General features: G+C 35.8%; 1 protein-coding gene across 5 annotated transcripts in view; it reads right to left on the reverse strand.

Moving 5' to 3' along the window:
- Positions 1-14279, reverse strand: part of Fut9 (fucosyltransferase 9) — a 191347-nt gene that overhangs the window by 36708 nt on the left and 140360 nt on the right. Inside the window, exons 1-2 of one of the 5 annotated variants that reach the window (XM_071613198.1) lie at positions 6301-6351; positions 1038-1226 (exon numbers count right to left, since the gene is read on the reverse strand). The exons of 1 other annotated variant lie outside the window; for it this stretch is intronic. The gene's annotated coding sequence lies outside the window, so the exon portion shown is untranslated. 3 more of the 5 variants (XM_071613197.1, XM_071613196.1, XM_071613199.1) reach the window with 3 other exon arrangements.

The following is a 14279-nucleotide window of genomic DNA, read 5'->3' on the forward strand; positions in this document are numbered from 1 at the left end:
ATAGAGTTGAATATTTGCAAGAGAAACTGTTTATTAATCAAGTTTCTCCAGAAAAACAGATCCAGTAGGAGATCTCAATCTCTCCCCCCACTCCATGAGAAGGGGTTTATTAATGGAATTGGTTCATGTGATTGTAAAGGCTAAGACATACTTTCTGCAAACTGGAGAGCCAGGGAAGCTAGAATCATGGCTCAGTTCGAGTCCACAGCTAAGAACAAAAGGAGCCAATGAGATAAGTCAAAGTTCAAGGCTGAAGACAGGAAAACCTGGTGGACCACTAGTGTAAGTCCCAGTCTGAAGGACAGATGACCTAGAGTTCTGATGCGCAATAGGAGGAGAAGATAGATGGTTCAGATCCAGAAGAGAGAAATAACGTGTTTTCCTTTTCTCTGCCTTTTTTTTTTTTTAATCTCAGTAGATTGAACCGTGTACACCACACTGGATGAACGTGGATCATCCTTGTTCAGTTCACTTATTCAAATGACAATCCCTATAGAAACACCTTCACTGACTCACTGAGGTACCCCAAAATAATGCTGTCCCAGCTTACTGGGTCTCTCTTAATCCCATGAATAGTGGTCTATATGGCCTGCAAACCTTAAATGTTCACTACCTTGCCCTTTATAGAAAAAGATTGTAATCCATGGTGTAAAACATTGGACAGGATTTATTTTAAAACATAATGCTCATTTCTTATTTATTTTTCTTGATAGTTGATAGCTTAGAAAGAAGGCCAGAGTAGTTATAAACAATAAAATTTACATTTTATATTCACATGACAGTTAGATATACATTAAACTAGGTGCTCTATGATAACTGTATGCTAGTAAACATCACAGCTAAAGTCATGAAGTAGTTATAATATTTGATGACCGGATTTATATATTTAGCCTCCAGATCATTGATTTTTCTCGGTTTCTTTTAAAGAGACCATATTTCTTGAACTTTGCTTAGCGGACAATATAGTATTAGGGATGTATTTAGTTGAGAGAAAAGTGGGTGTAGGACAGGGATGAAATGAAAATATAATTTCTTACCTTTACTCAATAAAGTAAAATAAATACAGAGCTGGATGTGCTATCTGGGAAGGAGAACCAGGTTGATGGGGTTATGGCCTTGGAGAGGCACTGTTTCTTTCTCTTTGATGAGCTCCAGGATTTATCTTCTACACTATAATGTCCAGGAATTGAGAGCCAGAGGAATAGTCTTTTAATTTTAAATAGTCCCTGAAAGAATTGAAGACATTGTCTCAGTTCAGCTTCAGAAAAGAAGTCATTGGTCTGGTTGATTCCTTAATGTTAAGGCAAAGTCATGATTGGTAGAGCAACACAATTTGTCCAAGACAAAATTTAGTCTAAGACCCTGAAACACCTGGGCGTCAACTGCCCTTTTGCAAGGGTTAATGCTTTAGAATATGACCAGGAAACAATGCAAATATACAAAGTGGTTTGGATTATGGTTTAGATAAAAGTTGAACCCCAAAAGCTCATGTGCAAGACAATGCAAGGATGTTCAGAGATGAAATGATTGGGTTATGACAGCCTTAAGCTTATCAGTGGATTAATCTACTGATATAAATTAACTGGATGGTAACTGTAGGGGAGTAAGGCATGACTAGAGGAGGTAGGTCACTGAGGGCATGCCTTAGGGGTTTATATTTTGACAATGGTGAGTGAAATTCTTTGTCTTTATTGCCAAGTCTGAGGTGTTTCCCTCTACCACATCATTTCTTCATAATGTTCTTCCCCACCTTGGGTCTAACATCTGTGGACTGAGACCTCTGGAACTGTGAGAACCAAATAAACATTTTCTTCTCTAATTGTTCTTGTCAGGTCATTTGGTCACAGCAACAAAAAGCTGACTAAAACAGTGTTCATTAATTTTCAAGGAATTTTTGTTGGATTATTTTTAGGTGATTTGTTTAGGGCATCAGAACAGGTATGTATAAAAAAAATGTCATTGGGTTTCCTACTATTCACAGATCACTGTTGAAATGTGAATTTTTCTTACCTTTCCTAATTTATTTCCATTTCCCTCAACCTCTCTAACCTGGACGCACTGTTCATGTTCACTTTTGATTTTTTTTTCTTGGTACCAAATAAAAGTATAATGATGAAAAAGGAAAAGTAAGATCTTAATGTGCATTTTTTTGTTATTGTAGTACTGATTACCTACTTTTGTTTTAAGATATGTGTCTATTTCTCCCAGGGAAAAAACCCTGATAGATACTATTTCTTTCACCCTTTGCCTCCAAGTAGTGCTATATTTAACTAATAAAAGATAACTATTTCATTTTTATGGCCTTTTTCAGTGAAGAAGTTTAGTTATAGTTTATATCTTTCTTCTGATAATTTGTGTACTTTTTTAAAAAAAATATATCCCCTTGTTGATGGAAACCATCTGATCAACCTTTTTATATGCTTGTTAATAACAGTTATTAACAAACATCAGATAACTTTTCTTTATCAGTAATCAAAGTTTCTTTAACATCTCTTTATAATAGTATGCTGCCCTTTAAATTCAAAGCTGCTGTTTTGGGCAAGTTAATTTTAAATTATTTTATGGAAGTGATGAAGAGTTTGCACTTAATTAATCACATCTCTTTTACTTTAATCTCCACTGTGTTGCTTATAGATTTTTAAGATGGGGTAGAGTGGTCTGTAACTTTTATAAAATGAGTGAGGGGATTACTGGGGTCACAGAATTTCAAATTTCCTATCTCAACCAGTGGAATTAATTCTTCATTTTGGAAGTCCCAATGATTTTTCTTGTATTTTTCCTAATCTTTATTCACAGAATAAAACGTCCCATTTGTTTGAAAAACTAAACAACAGTCAGTACAAATAAATGAAGCATTTTGTTATGCAAACAATTTCTTAAAAGAAAATTTTAATGACAATATGGCTATAATAGTCACTTATGGGCTTTAAAGAAACTCTTTTCCAAAGCTAAAAGAAGATTGTAGATCTCACAAAATAGTATTAGAGGAAACAAAAGAAAATATGTAGAATTTTTCTTTTAATTGTCCAGAATGCATGTTAAATTATCATAAGGTATACATAAAAGACCAGGTGTTCCATCTGGCCAAATTCACACTTTTATAAGATAGATGCAAGAATAATTTATCTCTTGAAGTATTCAACATTTTTTTCTTTTATTTCCATTGAATAGGCTTTAAATGCAGCAAGAATATGAATTAAGGAAACTTCTAGTGAACACAAAGACTGAGAGAAGAACATGCCTGAGTCTTGGTTCCACCAAGGACATGATTGTATCCATTTATTCAACAAATATAATTGATTAGTTACCAACTACACAATCACAGTTGATTGGTTAACAACTTCATAGAACACTGAATAAGTTTCTGTTGATATAGCAGGTGGACAAACTCTCATTTCTCATGTAGCTAACCTATGGTGAGGAATGACAGACAATATAATAAAGGCAAGTGAATATACTAGATAACACCAGTTCAGGCAAATTCTTTGAAGAAAATAAAATACAGTATAGTGCTAGAAAGTGACTGGTGCTAACATAAATAAGGTGATATGTAGGAGACCAGCCTCACACGTGACTGAGTCACACTCCCCGGCTGGGTGCTGAGGTGCTCAGTCACAGAAATGTGGCAGAGCTTTCCCCACCCTTCTTGGGTTCCAGGGTCAGTGTCTGGTGCATGGGTGTGTCTTGCTACAGCCCCATGGGTAAAGCTACCCTCACCTGTTCCTTTGTAATATAAGCCCTTGCCCTGTTTAGGGTAGAATGTTCCTTGGAAGTGCCTTCTGTGTGTCCCCTTCTCTTACTGTGCCCTTGGGTGTGGCCTACCCAGGTGTCAGTCAATCAACCTGCTGACTGTGGACATCATGAAGATAGACTCAGCCCCCTGAAACCAGACCCCTTGCCTCATTTGAATAGATTCTCCTCAATAAAAGGGGTCAGCACATGCTCTCTCTCTCTTCCTGAGGACCCTTAAGGTCAGAGGAGCCGTCACAGTGATCCCAAATACCAAAGAAAAAGGTATTTGTGTCTCTTGTGTGGTTATTTTGTGCAGCCCAGTTAGCCCATTCAACTGGAGTGACCCCTGAGCCTTTCAGTCGTGAGAAGAGAAACCTGACAGTGATACAGGTATATTTAACTTGAGAATGAAATGATAGATGGGAGTCAAATCCTTAAAACTTTGGAGGAAAAGCAGCAGAACTGAAGGAAATGGGAAGATGTCATTGTGATGGGACAAACTAATGTATGTCTGTATCTCTGTTACTTCTCACAAAGCATATATTCCCTGCCCCTTTCCACCAAACCAAATTCAAAGCTCCCATCTTCCACAAGCTCTTCCCCAAATCCATGAAATAATTCTATTGACCTCCGTGAATTAAAATATTTTCACTTTTAATTTTTAAAAAATATTCAGTAGTATTGGGAAACTAAGTTGCTTAGGGCCTTGCTAAATTTTGGCCTTGAACTTGTGATCCTCCTGCTCAGCCTTCTGAGTCACTGGGATAATAGGCATGTGCCATTGCACCTGGTAGGAATCTTGAGCTCAGTATGTTCCATGTAACCCTGGAATTATGACTTATTAGATATTTTTAAAGGGTTTTATACAAAGAAAAGAAGCAGCATAGCTCTGGGGGTAATAAGTGAAGCACCTTGAAAAATAGTGAGAAAAGTATGTAACTAATAGTGAGAAAAGTGCATAAAAACTAAGAATGTTGCCCAATTTATTGTATAGAATCTTGGTCCTTAGTTTTGATGAAGAACCCACGGGTTAGCTGCTAGTTGTCAGTTCTCAGCCTTAAACTTCCAAAAAACTCAGTCTTTTCAACAACAGGTGTCATTTCTCCATGTCTTTTGTTTTGGCAGTGATCTTAGTGATCTTATATATCACTACTAAAGCTCTAATTTTCAAGAAAGAGGGCAAAGGATTATAAGGGTTAAGTAGCTAATAAGCTAATCATGTGTCAGTGATGTAGTATTGCTTTCCAAAAACAAAACAAAACAAAACAAAACAAAACCAATCACCTCAAACTGAATTTAGACCCAAAATGTCACTGGCAAGCATTTCAGCAGGAATAAGTTGGATATGAAAAATCCACAAGGAAAATGCTAAAGTAAATCTTCCATTCATGTTAGTTTGCATTGATTATGAGGGACTCAATGTTTGTGGTCCTCCAAAATATGTATTTTGAAAGCCTAACACCCAGTGTTATGGTAATAGGAGGTGGGACCTTTACAACTTGATTAGGCCATGAGGGTTAAGCCCTCATTAATGTATTATTGACCTTACAAAAAGGTCTAGAGATATAAATCAGTAGTAGACCACTAACTTAACATTCATTAGGCTTTGGATTCATCCCCAGAACAAAAATAAATAAAAAAAATAAAGATTACAATTAGAAGGTATTTAGTATGTAAAAAACAAAAACAAATAAACAAAAAAGGACTTTGTCTTTTTTTTTAAAAAATAGAGTGACCTTGCAAAGGGATCCCAGAGAACTGTCTTTCTGTCATATGAAGATTTAATTGAGGGGGTGTCTCTCACCAAACCCAACCATAGTACTTGGAGCTTCCATTCTCTAAAACTGCATGAAGTAAATTATTGTTGTTTAGCCAATTTGTGGTGATTTTACTGGGCAGCCCATATAAAGACACTAATATTTTGAAGAGAGGAAATAATTTCTAAAGTAAGAATTGTAAAGTAGTAGCCAAGGGAAAATAATGTCAAGTATTTGAAAAATTTGTATTCTGCTAGGTGTTTTAGACAGGATCAGGATGGTGCTTTAGGGCCCTGGCCTAACAAGGGTTGAGATGAATGGAGAAAACCAAGAGTGGGAATAACTTATGTTGGTGGGAACCCTTAAATAAGATAGAAAGATTCAAAAGTTTGCTTCATGGACCCTCTTTAAAGTTGCTGTTTAGAATTTTTAAATATTTAAAATGCTAAAAAGTATCTCTATTTTGTTTTTATTTGGCACCAGAAAAATAAGGTTCATATATCTAAGATTAAATCTTGGTGTGGAGGGGTAGAAATGTGCTCAAGTGGGAGCTTGAGTCTAGACTGCATGAAAAAGAAGATGAGTGTCTCAGATAACTGTTGTGACCCTATTGGCGACACTGAGCCACACCTCTAACACTAATCCCTGCTTCAGTAAGGTGAAGAGGGCTGCTTTATACAGCCCTCCACCAGCTATTGCAGATGTTAGCTAGCAGTGCCATCCCCTGGAATACATACCTGCTGCTCTCTGCCTCAGGGCTTCTCAGACAGGTTGAGTGTGGGGCATTCTTGGGATCCTGTAAAATACTTACACATAAGCAATCCAGAAGTGCTGAGCTGTTACTATCTGATGCCCTTAGTCCTGTCCCCACTGGGTGACAGGTAAATGCTCTTGTGTTTCATCCCCAGGCACAAAGCTCTACAGCATTTCACAAGACCAAGTACATTTCACAAGGCCAGTCTCCCTGTTGGTAGTTAACCTAATCCTGGAGTCAGTTTTAATTGCTTTCCTTTTTTCACTTGTCCTGTTCTGTACTACTATTTCTTAGTATTCCATGTCCTCCAAAATTATCGGTAATCAAGTCTTTGTCTCAGTCTTTGCGTTTTGAAAGGCTGAAGCTAAAATGGTGGGATTTGGTGGGGTGAAAGGAGGAAAGTACCTATAGGAATGAACCACAATGTTCCTCAAACAGTCAGTTTTTCATTTATTTGCTAAATGAATGCTGTGAGTAACTGAGAAAGTGAGACTCTTTTTAGATCACTAGAATTTTCTTCATGTTTTTACTTGACTCAATGCTCAACCCCAAATGCCCCATTCTCCCATTAAATGTCTTATGTGAATAGAAAGCTAGAAAAATATATTTCCTTCTAATTCTCTGATAGTGCTCTTTTGTCATTATTGCATATTTTATTGAATTTTATTAATTTTTAACAGATATTGTAGGAAAACCATTATCTTCAACCTGTAGGGTAATGATTCTGAATTACAGTAGCATTATTTTGTTTTTTACCCTATTCAGCAGAATGCATGTATGCATGTATATGTATGCATTTATGTAAGAGGAGGGCAGGAGCCAAGGGAGGGAAAGAGAGAGAGAGAGAGAAAGAGAGAGGGAGTGCCAGATTCATTTTGCTTCAGTTTAATAGTTTTAACTGGTTCATTAGCTATTCTTTAGAAAGAAAAAATGAGCATAATACAGTAAATGATCTTAACATAGTAATGGGTAGGTTCCCCTCCTCCCAGTTTATGGTAGGTACAAATCTCTGCTCTTAATGTTAAATCTTATTTATGACTTATTTTAAACTTCTGCCAGAGTAAATCTTGAGTTCATGTTTACCAAGTAAAATATTTTACTCTCAAAGATCACAATATCAATTTTATCTACTGTGCACATTATAATCTACTTATACCCAATTCTCTAGAAAGTTACCAACATACCCAGTTCCTAAAAGATTTAGATAGAAACTCAATTTTCCTTCATAATTTTTGTGACTGACTTATGAATAAGAGAAGCTTCAAATTCAAAGCATGTTTGAACTTCTTGTTATTCTATCTATGCACATATGTTTCCTTCTCTGCAATATTTGTAATTCATTAGCCATTTCGAAACTTGTCAGAATGTAAGCATTTTTCAGTTTCTAATTTAGTTTGAATGGCAAGTGAGTCCTATTTGTTTTCAGGGTTGGTTTTATTTCATTAAGTCAGAATTACTTTTTTTATAATTACATGTGGAAATAAATAGCCTTTTCACAGGCTGATAAAAAAAATACTCATTCAAGTTTGTTCCAAATTTATTTGGTTGACAGAAAGTAATTTCTCACTCAACACTACCATATGAAATTAACTTTCCTTTCTCAACACAATAAAAAATGATGATTTGAATTCCCCAAATTGTATAAAAGTCTCATACAATTTTAAAGAGTAAAGGAGAAAAATTAGGATACACACAACATTTAAAAAGAGATTTGAGCATGAAGAAAAAAGTATTCTTTATAATGCCTATGCAATTTAGAATAGTTCTTCAAATAAAAAGTCTAAAGTGAAATGGACAATCCAAATTTAAAATAAATGTGTACATCTTCAAAAATAAAACTCCTTGCTGAAAGATAAATCCCACTTCTAATTTAAAATAGAAAATAAACCCAAAAGAACAAAATACCAAAGAAAATCAATTACTCCTAACATCTAGCAATAATAAAAAAGAAACGAGGACATTCTAGGACCCATTATTTAGTTCCTTTAACTTATAATTACAGTTGATATGAATACTTACTATGTGCCCATAACTATCCTGTGTAGTTTATTTGCACAATCCTCATGTAACACTGTCCTCTATGATAATGGCACAATTTTATTGTACTTTATTTTAACTGGGGATGAATTTAAAAGTACAACTGAAACAATAAATCCAGCTTAAGTTTATGTTAAAATTGAAATCAGCGTATTTGCTTCATACTCATCAGAATTTCCATTGGCAATATCAAACTGCTCATCAGGAGATTAGTTACTCATTCCTGGTGGGTATTGACAGTGGACATTATGGTGTACCACCCAGATCCCTCCTTTAAGATTTGGTATCCATTCATTTCCCCAGCTGCTGGGCACGTGGGCTGCTGATGACATACGTCAAGAAAATAAAGTAATAGGCTTCCACTGCCTTCTGTTCATACCCAGCAGAGTCCACATGAGTGTAGTCTGCCATGTTGTATGTTACCATAACTAAACTTTAGTTGTATGAAAGACAATTCCTTAATTTGTACAGCAAATCCTACTACCTCTTGCCCAACCAAGAAGAATGAGCCCACATACATTATAACTATTTTTTTTTCACTTTCTATATGATAATTCCCATTATAATGCAAAGACTTCCATCTTAAGATGAGTCATCAATATATCTCTCTTTAATGCCCAGCCAGCTAATTACTGATTCACTTATGTATTTCACCTTGCAGCAAAATTGTCTGAATTAGCTGTCTATGTTCACTTTCTCACTCTTTGTTTTTTCTTCTATCCTTATCAATACAGTACTAATAAGGCATTTCTCCATTTTCCCTTGGTATTTCACAAAACTCTTCTCCCATTTGCTAACCTCAGTGATCCATTCTCCATCCTCATTTTTCTTACTCTTACTTTATGTAAAAGTAAAATGCAGCACACAAACTATATATTTCTCTATTATGTGATGTACAAATTTTTGGTTCTTGTGTCAGTACACCACATTCTCTTAGTTTTCTTCCTTTACTGGTCACTCCTCCTCTGATCCTTTCTTGGCTACTTCCATCCTATCCTACTTACATACTCAATCTTCAAGTGCCCCAGAGCCTAGTATTTGTTTCTTATCACCTCTTGTGTTCCATAAATATGTGCAAAATTACCAAATATATATATATCTCCCCCAGGCTAGATGACTCCAAAAACCTACTCATACACAAAGATATGTACTTGGTCTTTGCACTTAGATGTCCTGTTGCTATCTCAAATTTCCTTTGTGATAAATAAAATAAGATTTAATGAATGTAATCATTTTTAAATTTTCTTTCAGATGGAAAAAATGTGATATCTGGATCCTTTACTAAATCTGTTCCAACTATTGTCTTTCCATCTTACTTGATGGCAATCTCATCTTTCAGTTGCTCAAACTATAATCTTGGAATGCATTGGGTATTCCACTGTTTATCTCACACAAACACCCAGTTCATTATACAATCCTGTTGGCTCTCCTTTTCCACTCTCTCTCTTCCATGTCCCCTGTTCACTCCTTTAGAACCACAGTGGTTTCTAGGAAGCAACTTGAGTAATGCAGCACTCATTTCCTCCAGCCTGTACCCCCACTGTTCTTTCCATCCAGAGTCTTCTCCCCTACCTACCTGGCCAGCATTCTCTCACCTCCTAGTATTTGCTTAAATGAGCTCCATTTATTTCAAATTGCAAACAGTCTTCTCTACATGGCATTCTCTAAATTCCTTACTCTGGTCTTTTTATGTCCCTTACTATTTTTGATTTGGTAATTTACTTATTTATTTATTATCTTCTCATTTATTGTATGTAGCTTCTATTAGAATAAAAACTCCAAAAAGACAGGGAACTTTTCTGATTTGCACATTGTAGTATCCTAAGTGTCTAGAACAGTGCCTGGCCCATTGTATGCACATGTGAATATTTTTTGAATGATTAATGAGTAATTACTGTGCCTGGGACATTGTTATTATTGCCAATTAAACATTAGCTACATTTATACTTTGCATACTTCCTTCCTTCTTGTGATGCTTATAGTCTTATGATTTTATTTCACTTCTGTGCATTCCTTCTCATTGGCTACATTGACACCTACACATAGTTGCCATCAGGTTGATTTAAGCATTTGGTTTAATAACTTTCAAGATCTTTGATTTTTATCTTCAGTTTTCAAAATCTGAGGATACCTGGTTGCTTACTGGGGACTAAGGACCACATTCAACAAGTTCTAGCTGGAGAAACAGACTTTAAATTCTTTGTTATATTGTTTCCCTTAAACTCAAAATGGTGATTTTGCATTTTCAGGGAGTCAGCAATGGAAGCATGGAGCCAAGGTCACAAGGCCCATGTGTAGGTTTGCACTTTCCATACACGCATTCATCAGGTTATATACATTCATCAGGCACCTGTTCCTGGCACAGATATCACATTTAAAAAAGTAAAATAAAGGATAAAGGTTTTGTAGCCAATGGCATTCCATAGTTAATCATTTTTATTTATTAATGAAGTAAAATGAAAGATAAATAAAGTAATAAACCTTTAAATTTAACCTTCAGTTTATAAAAAGTGAATGCCTGTGACTCCCACAAGGAACTCAGAATAGCCATGGAAGATTTTCAAAAAGTCAAATGTAAGATTATTCAGGGAAAGACATAAGAAGATATTTTATACAGCAGCATTATGCTAGTAAGATAATTTCTGAACAATTGACAATGTATAGAATATGCCAACATTACTATTCTTCCCAGTCTAATGTTACATTATCATATTTAACTGTCTTGGTAGTGCAATTAATTTGAAGGTTTGAGCCATTAAACCTGTCACTTATGTGACATTCTTTAAAATTGAAAGTATAGACAATCTCATTTTCTTTTTGTTCAGTGTTTCAGAAGCAAGAGAATTATGTGCACATTCTCTCTCTCTCTCTCTCTCTCTCTCTCTCTCTCTCTCTCTTTACTTTTTATCTTGGATTGTATGCTTTTGAAATTAATTTCTAAATCATTCATGGCCTGAATCATCAAATGCCCTTGAGGATTTTTTTTTTTTTTACAAATTCAAAACCACAACCAAAAGTTAAAATTTCAGTAGCTAATTAAAAGTTCTAACAGGTAAAATATGCAAAACAATATAAAGACAGTTTTTTATTCCATGTGACAGTCACTTGCAGGAAGGACAAGTTTTGCTTAATACATTCTGGAATTATTGATGTGTCTGGATCAAGGTGGATATCCTTGGTGTCAATGTATGCCTGAATCTTGATTCAGATTTTTGACCTTAGTTTCATTGCTAGAATTAAATAGAGATCACTTCTTATCTTGTTTACCACAGATTATTGTTGGTCAACTCTTTAGTTAACCTCTATTCTTAATTTTTCCCTATTATCTAATAATTATTTAAGGTGAAACTGAAAGAAAAACATACAACCCTTCCTATATTACTCTTATACTGACCCATTTTATCCTTTATTCTATTTGCCTCATGAGACTTCTGTAGAGGATTTCTCTAGCCCAACTCTGACTAACAAAGCTTTCTGGGATGATTGAGATATTTTAACAAAAGAAAAATTCTAAGATGTCCTAAATCTAATTACAAAAGACAGATGATGGAGGGGAGGACAGGTGAAATAAGTTAATCAGTCCACAACTATAGGCTGAAACCAAGTAAAGACTGTTCTTCATTCATGAAAATATTTTGAGATCTTGACTCAAAACCCCATGGACTGACTATCAGATGCCACTGCACCTGTTTACAAATGAGCGTTCCAGATTATTAACATCCAATCTAGAAGTGCATAGTACTTCTCCTTATGGACTCTTTTCCTATCCTACCACTTTCTGGGTTTTGCATTATCCTATACCTCTTAATTATAGGCAATGTAGGTTCAATGTAAACAATTTGAACTTCCTTCCTCACATTTTCACTATTAAAATGTTCCTAGTTCTTGGGTTCAATGGACAGATTTCCAACTGCTAAGGAATCTTCCTGCTAATGGTTGTGCATCTTCTCCCAGGACCTAGTTCTTCCCTGGTTAGTATCTGTAATGGCTCAATAATTCCCTTTATTTCAGAGAATTCAGTCTCAAAATCTTTGGTTTAACAGTTCTGTATGGGTATTATCACAGTAGCAACTGTCCATATCTGACTACTGAGCATTTGAAATATGGCAACAGTGATTTGAATTTTACTTAATTTACATTTAAATTGAAATAGCCACATGTGCGAATTCTGGTTAAAGATCTCAGAAGTTGTTCTTATCCTTTTGAAACAAGGGAAAATCTAAACAACTTGAAATCAGTAACTTTGTTATGGTTCTGAGTATCCAATGCAGGTTCTCACTGCATGTTAGGCAAATACCCTACCACTGAAGTGAATTCCTAGCCCTTAATGATTTTCTTGTTCTATTGGAGAATTGAGATCATAGGATAGACAATCACCCAACATATACAAAGACAGCTAAATCCAAAGAATTGCATGCAAGATCTCTGTATCTGCAAGAGAAGCTGGTGGTAGGAATATTTAAATGTTAACTTTCATGAATTGGTGAAGCTAGGTGTATGGGTGTAGACTAGCAGGGGTGAGAAACCTGTGAAAGTTGCAGTATTCTGAGACTTTTGGTTTTACCTTTAAAAACCCTGCAACATTCTCACAGTGAAGAGTGAAGATCACTTCCCAGTTCTCTGAGGGAAAGGAGAAAAAAGCCATTGTGAAATATGCCTTTAGCAATCTCTACAGCAAAAGACTGCAAGTGGAAAAGATTTTTTTTTTTTTACCAGAGCTTTATCTAGCCTCAGAGAAAGGAAGTCCCCAACTCTAACAGTATCTATCTGTTAGAGTCTGTAAACAAGTCAGGATGGCACCTGGCAAATGTTAGAGTCTGTAAACAAGTCTGGATGGCGCCTGGCAAAATGCCAGAGGGAGTGGTTTGTGAAGTAACACCAGCAAGCCATTAAGTGTGGTGATTCCTTATTGGTTGACTACTGTATCGAGTTTATGTTAATAAGATAAGCTGTGTGGAATGTATATATACCACTCCTGTCCTACAATAAACGGCTCCCACTCCTGCTGTATCAATGTACACAAGTTGCTCGTCACCCCCCAGTTTAGTTTGCTGCAGCCGGACTGTGGCAACTATCCTTTCTACATGGCCTAAGAAGAAATAAAGGGATAGAAGAGAACTGTAAAGGTCACAGCCCAGGGACTTAGCCTATTAAGAGATGAGACTTAATCATAATATTTTAAAAAAAACATATGTTTCTGCCATGCATACCTTAATACTACTCCAACAAGTCTCCAGTATTAAAGCACTGGATTATAGTTAGAAAGAGTTGCAAACTGCAGACTCTGAGGTGATCCTGAACCTGATATCCCATGAATGCCTAGGGAATGACTGTATATTCTTCATGCTCAAACCAAAAAGTTTTATGTGTGGTAATGCCTCAGATAACATAGGGAGTGTATCTTCTTGATAATTTCATATATTCAGAATGATGCTAAAGTCAGAGAAGAGACTCGGGGAGTTGAAGAGTGAAAACATAGCCATTAGTTTATAAGAGATTATTCGAATAATTAAAAAAAAATGTTGAACTTGATGGAGCAAATAATACAACATGACATCAATTAATGGAAAATTTCCTCGTAAAGAGTGACTGATTCTGATGAAACACCAAGTCCTTTTGTGGGAAGAATGATAAGTGAATTGAGTCATTAAAAAAGAGGTTTTGAAGTAGACCAAACTGTCCTGATGTCCCCAGTAAGCATCCTTATGGTATTTGCAGAATCTTGGACTCAAAGTTCTGCCACATCTAAAGGGTCCTGAAAATATTTGGTGAAATAATAAAACTGAATTCTATTGAAATGCCTCAGAGGTCATCATCACTGCCCCCAGGAAGGGTCATGCTGAACCCAAACTGGATGTTCCATTATAATGCAGTTGCAGAAAGGGTGTACCCATGTGTCTGCCCTTCTTTGGTTCCTGGACACACAGCAGTATCCAAGCCACTCTTTAGCAGTACCATAAGTTCTAAATTTTCTTCCCCAAGAAAGAGATTAAAAGGTA

The sequence above is a fragment of the Marmota flaviventris genome, chromosome 6 (genome assembly GCF_047511675.1).
Source record: "Marmota flaviventris isolate mMarFla1 chromosome 6, mMarFla1.hap1, whole genome shotgun sequence".
NCBI lineage: Eukaryota > Metazoa > Chordata > Mammalia > Rodentia > Sciuridae > Marmota > Marmota flaviventris.